Source organism: Megalops cyprinoides, chromosome 4, assembly GCF_013368585.1.
Source record: "Megalops cyprinoides isolate fMegCyp1 chromosome 4, fMegCyp1.pri, whole genome shotgun sequence".
In the NCBI taxonomy this organism is placed as follows: domain Eukaryota; kingdom Metazoa; phylum Chordata; class Actinopteri; order Elopiformes; family Megalopidae; genus Megalops; species Megalops cyprinoides.
In genome coordinates this window covers 3,113,009-3,125,710 of record NC_050586.1, presented here as the reverse complement: position 1 = coordinate 3,125,710, position 12,702 = coordinate 3,113,009, and the positions used below count along the sequence as shown (strand labels likewise).

At 44.5% G+C, this 12,702-nt stretch overlaps 1 long non-coding RNA gene across 1 annotated transcript; it reads right to left on the bottom strand.

The window, feature by feature from the left end:
* Window positions 1–9,387: 9,387 nt before the first annotated feature.
* On the bottom strand, window positions 9,388–10,138 carry LOC118776030. Its single transcript, XR_005004915.1, has 3 exons — window positions 10,083–10,138; window positions 9,636–9,689; window positions 9,388–9,442 (listed from the first exon to the last, which is right to left on the bottom strand). It is a non-coding gene; the product is annotated as an uncharacterized LOC118776030 (long non-coding RNA).
* Window positions 10,139–12,702: the final 2,564 nt, after the last annotated feature.

Here is a 12,702-nt window from a genome sequence, read left to right as displayed (position 1 = left end):
AGCCTGCCCGTCCAGCCGCAAAGCACAATGCAATTTCCCATATAAAGCAAAATAGATTATATTGTTGTTTATTGGACTGATAAAATGCCTTGAGTGCAAGGACGCACCTCATATTACAGTTTGAACACAAATGGCCAGCATATCATTTAAACGACATTTACAATATTACAACCACACTGATGCAAATTGTAAAAAAAAAAAAAAAAGGCCCGCTTCATCAAGCAGCACCCCTGATTCCTCTCAGCCAGCCAAGGCAACCATACTGGAATTACTTCCAAATTTCAAAGCAAGCTGCATGCACGAATTAACAGGAACGCTCATCTTGCACTTGCTGTACAAAAAATGGAGAACAAAGTCATTTTCCTTTTCCTTGGAGTCTGCATGAAAGCTAAGCAAATTGGAGAGCATTTTATCCAACAAAATAAATAATAATAAAAAAAAACCTTAAAACAAACTTTTAAAGCACTGATGACTAACCAGTCATGTCTTTAAAATGCATTGATTTTACAAGGAACGTGAAATCAAAGTGAATCCTGCTCATTGCTGCCTTCTGACATTGTCCAGACAGTTGTGTGAGAGACAGAAGCACCTCTTTAGGTTACCTGAAGGATAGAGAGCAACCCAATTTCAAGCTTTGCAATGGTGAAAAACCACTAATGAAATCAGGACTGGGGTAAGCTTTGAATGTCTGCGGACATGTTATACGTTGGTTTGGAAAGGTATACTTTTATTCAACACAGATGAATTCAAACGATTTTACTTCCTTGCTTCAGTAAGTGCGGTAACCCGTTATTAATGCAGAATCTGACCTGCCTCAATTCTGCCACTTCTTACTTCTGTCTAGGAAAGACTTTTACATGGTTTTAAAACTGAGGTCATATAAACACAATCAAGCATGTTACTGTTTTTTTTTTTGTGTTTTGTTTTTCAAAAACATAATACCTGTTGTTCTTGTGTCAGCAGCACCGAAGCAGTTTAAGAGAAACGAGGCATGAATGCAAGGCTGTGTCAGGCCGTTTCAAGTGTGACAGTGTGGCTTGGTAACTCAGTATTGCTGGTCTGTGTTGTAGACTTAGGTGGCGATACCCATTTGGCTGTTGAACCAGTATGAGAAAAGACATGTTCATTTTGTCACTTAAGCGCTGAAATGTGGAGGACAGCTACCAGGCACAGGAAAAATGTATGCATAGGTGTAGTTCCTGCATATGCTAGACAAAGGAAGACATTACGTACAGGTGTACTTCCCGTGTATGCTGTGTTTGCATGCCTATGCAAATGAGTACTCTGAGGGATGAGAGCTCGGTTTCAAAATGGAGATAAATGGGTTGCAGAATCAGCCTATTGTAGGTAACAGGATTCTAAGGTCTCACAGAGGTAATAAGCCACAGTGCTTAGTGAGCACATTTCAGAGAACAATAGCTGTATCCCCAAATTTGGAACACATTGTTAAAGCCTTGTGCACAAAGTGTAGCCGCACAGTTCTCTTGGTCTTGGAAATACCTGAAGTCGACACAAGATATGTCAGATATGTCATTTACAGCATCTACACCACTGTTATAAAACCTGGGTAACATAAAATACTATTATATGAAAACAAACAAAGACAACAAATATATAAATTAGCACCTTTTTTTCTCAACATGAAAGTCTCTGTAAACAATATAAAAAAAAAACAGACAGTCCTAGAGAATTTGCGCCAGGAGACATTGTTTTCCTCTCGTTGCGTCTCATAAATAAGGAGAAATAAACCAGTCCAGTGCTGGCGAGTCTCTGTGGCGGAGAAAGGAAGATTCCAGATATCCGGTTGGCGCTGCTGCTTCTCTCCGCTGACTGACAGGAACAGGAAACAGGAAGTGGAAACTGACCCACTGAGACAGGCCTCTTGTCCGTTTTCTGGTTCGCTCCCCCTGGTTCATGTTCCCAGTGGTGGGGGCTCACTGATAGGAGCTCAGTCAGAGAGTGTGTCCTGAATCCCCCACCAGGGCCCAAAAAAGGGGCCCCCTCCTAGCTGAAACAGACAGGCCCCACAGTGAACCCAAAATCCTGTGTGAAGTCTCCACTGCCAAACACCGCCAGGTCTCTGAGAGGGAGCAGGTCCAGGTCGTCACTGTCAAACTGGAACACTGATTTCCGTGACCCAGAATGCACTGCTTCCGCGGGCTGCCACATGTCCAACAGAAATGTATCCATGAGTAACTCCAGTATTACTTTATTAGTAGTCTCATAATGATTATGGAAGATCATTCTTTTCTCTCTCGTTTCTTATTTGCATGGTAATCCAAATGTAATAAAAACGACTTCTTTTTCACTTCAGAATTATTACAAAATGTTTTGAATTCTACCACCACAACAGCTGCTGCTACTAATTCAAGCAATACTGCTATTGCTAGTACTACTTACTACTAATACTATTGTCACTTCTGTTACTACTATAACTAATACCACTATTAGTACTGCTATAAATAATACTACTGCTATTGCCTCTACTTCTCCATTAACAGTGAGTTAACTGAACACACAGAAACACAGTTATGCTTTCAGAAGAGTCACATAGCCTACCATGCAATCCCTGAGAGTGCCCAGGTAACTCTGTCTGCGTGTGTCTGTGAGGAACTTGACCTCTCTCTCCGAGTGGCCCTGCAGGTGTCCCGAGGGGCAGGTGTAGGTTATGTTCTGGGAGGCGAACCTACTGTTGAGTCTCAGGAACCTGAGCTGGACCACGCTGGTTCCCGGGTACTCAAACTGGGATGGGGGAAGATGGGAGAGAGCTTTTTAAGGCAGAATTCAGAGGGAGGGAAGGGGGAGAGGGGAGAAATTGGGCCTGCATTTTGAGGCTCACCTGAAAGCCCCCCTCCATGGTACTCAGCCATCGGAATGAGTTTTCTGTCCCAGAATCCTTCAGCCAGGCAGTCACTGGAACCTGCGGGGAAAGCACACAGAGATATCGGTCACCTTGGAGTGGACCGTGGTCGCTTTGCGTCCAGGCAAATCACAGCTGCCGCAGCTCAGAGCCTCAGGCTGTTACCGCAGACTTCGGCTGGCTTCAGTCAAATCCTCACAGCTTTATTTTGGAAATGCAGATCTCGCCGCTGCCAAGTGCAAGTCAAGACACTGTCTGCCTGCCGCTGAGGCATTTCACTGCAGTTTCATTTATCTGCTGTCAAACCATTCATCCAGTGCCGTGCTGAGGTCTCCCAGGGGAATTCAGGTTTTTTATTTTCTAATTTTACTTTGACTCCTTTCATCCCTCAAGTTTTAATACTTTAATCTCAGACAATCCCAGTAGGCATCCAGAAATGACGCTTCATGGTTTATTTATTTAATAATTAAATACTGCATAGGATGTGAAAAAAACAAACTTTGTAAGTAATCATATCTGACACAAATATTACATAATAAAATTTTTCAAAGACTCTCTCAGACAATAGGAGAGAGAGTATTTTCTGGGCACAAAAATATCTGAAACCTGTCATTAAGCCAAGAGGGTCCACAGGGAATGGTGCCGAGGGATGACAGGTAGAGGTGTACAGGTGAAAGGGTGACGGGGGTTACCTGGGACCGGCGGGGAGACAGGCAGGTCTTGACACCTGCAGTGAAATCACAGTATGCCAAGAGTGCATCTGCAGGGCTCCCCTGGTTGGGATCGATGTAATACAGCCCTGTAAAGACAACACTGATCACTCACACTCACAAGGGAGACAGGAGCCAGGTGAGCCTCACACAGGTGCGTCAGACTCCTGACACCGCACTGCGTTGAGAAGCACACAGGTGCGTCAGAGTCCTGACACCGCACCTGCGCCGAGAAGCTTAAATATTGAGACAGGCATCTAGTCTGTGAGAACACTTATGTTCAGCGCCTGAGGCAGCGGTTAGGAAACTCTAACTGCAACTGAGGGCTGCAGGTTTCATTCCAGGGTGGAGCACAGCTGTAGCGCCCTTCGGGAGGGATGTTAATCTCTTAATCTACATCAGCAGTATCTTTATTTTGCTTTGGATAAAAGTGTAGGGCAAATACCTAACTGTAAATGCAAATTCTGAATGGAAAATGACATGAAAGGGCCATGAAGCCCACATTAGCTCATAATGCCTTCTCTGAGGCGTGGCTAGTCTGGCTAAAGTCACAGGACCGGCACATCTGAGGGCTGTGGTTCTGACCGTTGGTGGCGTTGGGCTGGCAGAGCCAGAGCTCCAGGCAGGTTGTGGCCGGATGCTCTTTGGTACCATCGGGTGGGTCCAGCAGGAGACGCAGGTCCTGGTGCAGGGACTCCAGCACATTCTGGAGCAGGAGGTAGTTGGGCTTATCCGACATGTATGTAAAGCTCTGGTCAAGGTAAAAGAGTGACGGTTTTTGTAAGAACGGTCCACAAAGCCATTTTACCGTCCTGTCTGAGGTGATATTGGGCCTTCTCTATGCTTACTTAGACTGGTGTTAACTATACCTGAATCTGGATCATATTTCATAAATACTGTGTATGACAATGATACTTCTTTACATATTGCACAGGCATGATTCCTTCCAGCCGATGTGAAATGTAATATTAAGTCATACACAGACACTGGATTTGTATTACATATAGTATATGGAGTAATTCATATTTATCATGAGGGAGAGCTGCAATATGAGAAGGTTTCTGCAACACGGTCACTGCACCAATGCAATGCATTATGGTAACTTCTTCATGTTACTCCTGAAAACAAGTGCAAAACCTGTACATTGAAGTATGTGACTTTATTTCAGCAGAATAGGAATGGCTTGCCTTCAGCTGTGTCAGAGTGAAGTTCAGTGAGAGTCCAGGTGGACCCGGGGGACCAGGTGGCCCCTGAAATAAATAAATAAATAAAATTACAACACTTTGATTATACAGGATTTCATGCACTTCAACGGGGATCTGCATTTTATGGGTTGCTGTTAATGGCACAAGAGTTCATGTCTTGTAGTATTGGGTTCATTGTTATTTTCATGCATTTGCTAAGATAAGAGAGCTAGCGGTTGCATCACCAAGATCAGAAGACAACACCAGGGCCAATCAGAGTGGTTCAATGTGAATAAGGTCATAGCTACTCACAGGGAGTCCCCGCTCTCCAGGTGGTCCAGGAAGTCCAGCAAATCCTTTCAGCCCCTGAGAATCGAGCGTTTACATAATGCTTCTGAGATTAATTCCACCACTCCCCATGTTACTATACAAATGATTCACTGCCCCCAATTTAGATCTAACAGAATCTGTACTTGAGAAAGCATGACGTGGTGTCTTCAGGAAAACACATATCTATCTATTACACTTTCCACTCTTTAAACATAGCCTGCCATGCAAGAAAGGCATTTAATTTTTTCACCTTAGTTGAGTGCCTTGGTTCTTTTGATCTTTTTATTAATGCTAACGCATTTATGCTAACAAAAGCACCTATTATTTTTGTGACTACTGTTAGTTTTCTTGAAGTGCTGCCCTCCATTTTGTCAGGAGTTGGGAACACAAGTAATAAGAAGCTTAGTTTGGTTAACCAGTGTCCCTGGGTTTAATATTACAGTGACCTTTTCATGAGGAAAGTTCACATTTGAGCCCCAGGCAGATCACCCCTGCGAAGTGGCTGGAATCTCTCCAGGTTTAAACGCTGCTTTGTAATATGGATCTGTATTCCCATACACAGCCTTCTAACTTGTCCCACTTCACATGCTGATTAAATCATGTAACCTTCCCCTCAGCTACAAAAGCTCCTGAACTGTGTGTGACGTTCAGAGGCAGAGAAACATGTCCTCTGCCTCATTCATTTCCTCGGGTCTGCTGTACTACTGAGCTGGACTTCCCCTTATGGTCACTGGCCTACATTTGGACACGTTTTACTGTGTTTTCATTTGTGTTGCTGTGTTGTTGCTAGTGGAAGCAGGGTTGGCTGTCATAGTGAAGCCATAGGAGTTGTGACCTAGTCATGCAGTATTCACGACTGCATTTTGTACTTCTTTATTTTGTGTTTCTGTGCCCCCTCCCCAGCCTTCAGCTGAAAATACAGGACCTGATTTAAAAAAATAAGAAAATAGCTGCCGTGTTCACGTACCTTCTCTCCAAACAGGCCCTGTGGAAAGACAGAGTCGGGATTTTAACATTCTGACGTTTCCTTTAACCCTCAGATTCACAGCGATGCTCTGCGCTTGGAAACTGACTCTCCTCTGTTCTCCCTGCTGCCTACACTGCTGCTCCCCCTTGTCTCATTAAGATTACATCATCACCTTTCTGCTTCTCCTTGCATTATGGAGGCCCATTGCAGCTGTGGAGCTGACTCTGAGCTCTCGCCACAATGAGCTTAGTGTGCAGCTAGTGAAACACGTTAGCGCTAATGCTGCAGGGTGACTGGAGGCTGGGGATGTGGAACTCTCTGCCTGGGTAAAGCCCTCATTAAAAGCTGGACATGGTTAGGGATAGATGGCTTGGTTACTGTACTCTACAGTACTGTTGGTGCTTTGGGAATGGCACCAGGGGAGGGGAATGGAGGAAGGACAAACTTACAGGCAATCCTGGAAGACCCGGAGTCCCTCTCGGCCCCATAGGACCGATATCTCCCTGTGGAAACACACACACGCACACACACACGCACACACACAGTTATTTCAGAAAAGCCACTGTATTTAAAACAGGTCCCAAATGTGATAGCATTCAAATCCATTTCAGATCCATTTTGCAGATAACATCACTGTTACATCACTGTTTTTGCAGGCATAAAAGCAAATCTGCATAGCAATGCAAAACAGACATATCTGTAATGGTCTTCAGAGAGGAGCAGAAGCGCATACATTGGCCATTGGTGGTTGTAAGAGCCATGTAACTGAGGTGTTAAGGTGGAGTTTGAGGGGTTTGAGGGGTGTTACCTGCTCTCCTTTTGCGCCGGCTCTCCCCTTCTCCCCTACAGGGCCCCGAATCCCCTGAAAAGCACAGTCTGCCTTAAGAAGAGCCCACTCCACCTCCGCCCTCCCCTCTCTCTCCTGCACCTCTCTCCCTGTGTTCCAACTGTAGGGTCACTGCGGTCACCCGTCCCTGCAGGTACTGACCTTCTTTACTTTACCCCTTTCTGTGTATTTTATTTATGCTCTGAACTGTATTACATGTCTTTGAAATTACATTTACACTGACATTTAGCCATTTACCAGACGCTCTTATCCAGAGCGACTTGCAAAAGTGCATTCAACAGGCTTAGGTAAGTAGCCGCACAGATACTAAAGCATTAGTGTCATCCTTGAAATGTAGTCCTATTGTTGGAAACACTGCTTCAATGGGATTAAATTCTGTCAAAGGGTATAAGGCCTTAAACTATTACAGTACAACATTAATCTTAAAGCGTACAACCTTAAAATATTACTCCATAATATTACGCTTAAAATTTAAACACCACAGGTTTTTATTGTCACGATGTGTTCATAATTGTGCTAATGCTGCTGCAAAATCTTGAGACTTTTATTACAGTGTTCAGATCAAATTAAGTGGATTTAAGAACAGTGTTATATTCAATTTGTTTTTCTAGATTTCATTTAGTGCAGTTCTTACATGACTGCATGCCTAACCATATTGAAAGCAATTTTTGTAAGTTGCTCTGGATGAATGCATAAATGTAAATATTATATTATTATATGATTATTGTATGATTTGTCAGGCGCCCTGAACAAAAGTGTCCGCTACCTGACAATGATGTTAATAATAAATAATTAGATTATCAGCATCAGCGTCATTATAATAATAATCATCATAAAAATAACCATATGCCTGAGCACAAGAACTCTCTCCCCCATATCTCCTGCCCCTTGGCTGTTGCGTGGGGTATTTGGGGGGGTTTGGTAAGTGACAGTACCTTTGGCCCATCTTCCCCAGGTGGTCCCAAGGGCCCTGCTGTTCCACTCTCCCCCTGGGGAGACCAATCCAGAGGTTACCCACACTGTTTGTGATGGCCCACTAGTGTGGTTTAATCAACACTGACTCTGGAATTAATACTGACCTCCCAAACCGGCACAAACATCTAATGTATATCACACTATGTCTCTCTCTCTCTCTCTACACTTATAGCTGCCGTTGCTTTACTTAACAATCTTTACTTTACTAGGAAGTCATACTGAGACTAAAATCTCTTTTACAAGTAAAATCTATGTTAGGGCAAAGGCAATAACGCAATGGACATAATTACATTTAAACTGACATTTTATCACTAACAAATTATGCATCAATTAAAAAATGAATAACGAAAGAGTAAAACATACATATGCACATATCACAAGAAAAAACAATTATCATAATGTATGCAAAGATAAAATAGCATTTAAAAGTTTAAAATTATGGTATTTATGATAAAAGTTAGCATAAGAGTCAAGGCCCAGGCCTTACTTTGAGACCTCGCCCCCCTGGGTCCCCTGCTTCTCCGCGCTCGCCCGGTTTGCCCTGAGAGAGAGGGAGAGAAAGAGTGAAACAGAGAGAAATGTGTGACAGCTGATATAAACCATGTATATATGTCAGACATGCTAAGAAAGAGGCCCTTCTAGCAGCTCAATATGTGGCCACATGTTATAGCCTAAGGGACACACAGTCAGCACACTGACCTTTGTGTCCTTTTATGTCAGATTGTTGGTCAACATTATCTGTAGTACATTGTATTATTTTCTATGTATGCATACATACATTGGTGTTCTATGTTGCAGTGTAGTTATAGTAATACTTTGCAGAGTACTTTTCTGAGTACTGTAGTATCAGAATGTGTGGTAGATATTGTGACCTAGTGGCATTAAGACATAGGGTAGCGTATGTATTTCGCTTCCCTTAGTTTTCTGGGCTGTTTAGTTTCAGAGTAGCACAAGCTAACTTGTAGTAAGCCTTGAACAGTGTTATGCTCACACTCGCTGGTCTGAGAGTGTTGTTAGCCTGGTCTGACACTCATTTAACTTGGCTGGACACACATCTGCTCTCTTGTGCTGGAAGTTGCTGTCGATAAGAGCGTGACAGCTGTGCTTTGTGTTTTGCCGATGAAGGGCTACTGGACTGGGCTGCACTGTGCTGGAGTGAATTGAGGCAGGGCTGAGTCCAAGTCTGCTCCTCTTGAACCTGGATACGCTACACAGAGGTCAGGTTATATGGTTCATATCGTTCATAACTTACATAAGGCCCCGTGACCCCTGGGGGGGCCTGTGTCCCTCGATCTCCTTTCTGTCCCTGTGCAAATGACAAAAAAAACAGAACCATGTCTTTAACCGTTCAAAGCACGGTCAGGGTCAGGAGTTTGGATGCTCCACATGACAGTACGTCACATTAAAAAAAGAGCTCCACTCATGATAACGGAGATGTGTCTGCTTCATTGTGGTTAGGGACCGGTTAACTGATATAAAATGGTGTCTCCTTTTGAGCCAAGCCATTTATCTGACCTTTTCTCCTCTGGGTCCTCTGGAGCCCCTAATTCCAGCTTTTCCTCGTTTTCCCTGAGAAAAAGAATCAGAAACAGGTAGCTGTCTTAGTCAAAAGAGACACATCTTTACAGTTTACTCAGCCCTAACAGGGCGTGAGGGTGAGGGTGGTGTTGGTGTGTGGGATAGAAGGTGGGGGTGGTGGTGTGTGGGATAGGGGGTGGGGGGGTGTTGGAGACAGAGTGGGGGTGGTGGGGGTGAATCTTACCTTCCTTCCAGCATGGCCCGGTTTTCCAGGTGGTCCATTTTCACCGTCATCCCCCTAAAACACAGGAAAGGAAACAGCAAAGGACTGTATAAATGTAATCTTTGTTCACCCAGGGAGGTGAGCTGAGGACTCCGATCTCTTTTGCAGTGACCTGGGGAAACCTGTAGGAATGGGGACACCAGGCAAGTAGGGACTGCAAGCAGCTAGTCAGCTGCAGGGGGGTGATTATGTGGCCACTTCTAGATGGGAAATTTTGCTGCAACTTTCGACAAGTGCCATGAGAACATTAACAGCCACGGTGAGAGGAACCCTGTAGCACAGCGTCCCCACCGCTGAACTGGAGGCCTGAGAGGAAGAGCGAGTGGGAGAGAGAGCGAGAGTGTGCTGGGGAGAGTGGGAGCAGGAAACAGAGAGAGAGAGGGAGATGAGAGAGGGACGGACTCTTACCTTCTCACCTTTCTGACCCCGCCTGCCCTCAGGCCCTGGCTGACCGGCAGGCCCCTACCACAGAAAGACAGAAGGCACCATCAATTACACAATAAACTCTACAGTAACCTATCACACTGATCTGAAGCACAAGGAGCTCAAAGCTCTTTCCAGCTGAGAGAAAACGAAATATAAATGTAGGCATTTACATCGGCAATAAGTAACCAACTCATTATAAAATAAATTCAAAAAGAAAAATCATAAAGAATTAAGAGCATGTTTAATAGTTTTCTTAAAGAGAAAACTATTAAACTCAAAACTGGACACACCGCAGAGCCCAAATGCCTGGAATAATTGATAATAAATTAAATTCCCCATCATAAATACTTCTGCAAACGACAATACACATGCCCATGAAGTAATAGTGCATGACATTGGGATGCACAACTGAATGACTTAGCACTGACCTTGGGTCCTGGGGGTCCTGGGTCGCCCTGAGCCCCCACCTCACCCGGGGGTCCCTGTCAATCAATCAGAGAGCAGGATTAAGTCTCACCCCATCACAGTCCACCACCAATGATCTCCAATAAACGATGACCTCACCCAACCTACGACCTATGACCCACAACCATGGCCCAAGTCGTCATCATAATTCTGAAAACAATTACCCCTGTTATGGAGGAAACATGATCTGTTTACAGATCAGACCACCTTTCCCCGGGTTTGACTGGCAGATTGATGAAAATGATATTATGCAACCTATACTGGCACAGCTGAGAGGCACAGTAGAGGTATTAGTTTCCCTTTTGGATTATGGTGACCACACTTGTTTGTTTAACAAATTTAAGCCCCTGTAGACACTGTAGCACAACACGAGGACAATGGTGTTACTGTACTGGGATGTGGGACATAAATTACTGAATCCGATTGGATATTTCACTCTAACTTCTGCATGAACATGGGCCAAAAGCAACTCTCTAAGCAGGTGCTTAACCCTGAGTTTAGAACACCAGACTCCTGATGTTTTCTAAAAACTATTCCTTGCTGCAAGGCTGAGAATAGATATTCCAGTTATAATATTACCCCATGGTCAGGAGGCCTAAATTCAAGGTTGAAATCCCTGCTAATGTGATTGCTATTGGCCAAGTATGATCAGAGTTACCTCTAAGCCTGGGAGGGCAGGAGGGCCCCTGATGCCCGGCAAACCCTCTGGTCCCTGGAGAAGACAGACACAACCATCAGCCTCACAGACAAACTGCCATTACAAACCATCACTACAGCATGTATATAAGATGCCATTACAAGCCAACATTACAGGATTCCCTTACACGGTCCCAACATAGATTCTTGGGGAACTCTATCGCACTTAAGGGTAGCAGGCACCTGTGAGGGGATAAAAAAAGATGCTCACCTGCTCTCCTTTTTGACCCTTTTCTCCCGGCTCGCCTTTTAACCCCTCTGGACCCCGTATGCCCTTGGGGCCAACAATTCCCTGGGGTCCCTCTCTCCCAACAGGGCCCTGGAGCAGAGAATCTTCATATTTATCATGAACATTCATCTTCTATAATACATCTATTACACATTTATAAAGAAGGAATGCAGCAGTTTATATGCATTCTGTACATGAGACTTGTTCTGGAATCCTCTCAGTGTTCTGGAACACCATGAACTGAATGTAAGGGTTGTAGACACCCTGCAGATTGATCAGGTGACAGTGATTTCCGCAGTGATTTCATTTCAGAAAGCTGAAACACTGACCGGAGGTCCTGGTTTCCCCATGTCACCTTTAAGTCCCGTTTTCCCAGCCACACCCTGTCAGAAAAGCGAAAAAAAAAATGGCAGCAAATTGGCAAGCCATCCAAACAAAGTGTTTTTTTTCCAACAACAATAACATTAGAATAACTGACAGGTGCTGGATGTGACAGAACCAATACCTCAGGCCCTGGAGGTCCAGACTGGCCAATCACGGCACTGAGCCCTGCATCCCCCTAAAGGATAAAGCAGCATGTCAGGACCACAGATATGCAGTAGCAGTACTCAGGCTACAGAGCAGGAAATAGAAGCCCTTAGGATGACCGAGATCCCTGTGTTGCAGTAAATACCTTCCCTCCCTGAGGTCCGTCTGGTCCAACTGGGCCCTGCCGACCTGGAGGACCCTGGGGAACAACACAAACCATATCCACACCCGAGCGGACTGATAAACAAGGAATCGCACCTTATAAACACCCCCAAAAACAGGAGGGCAAGAAGAGTTCTACTCCCATAAAGCTTATTGGTAATTCACAAACCTATTTCTCCCCTAAGTGTTTTTCTAATTTGTTATTCTCTCTCTCTGTGTTCATAACCACTTTAAAACATTAACTGATAGTGTTTTCCTGTATTCCAGCATAGGGTCAGCATTAGAACACCCACCTCTAGTCCTGGTAGGCCAGATGGACCAGGTACCCCCATCAACCCTGCCTGACCCTGGATAGAAACAGAGATATTCATCCTCCCACAATGCAACGGTAAAACCCTGCACCAGAAACGCTAATCCAAGCCCACATTCAGGGATTTAATGCCTACTGCACTGTGATATGAAAGCATTTATTATATTTGGTTCAGAGTTACCCACAGACACCCCCCGCCCCCTTAGTGTGAA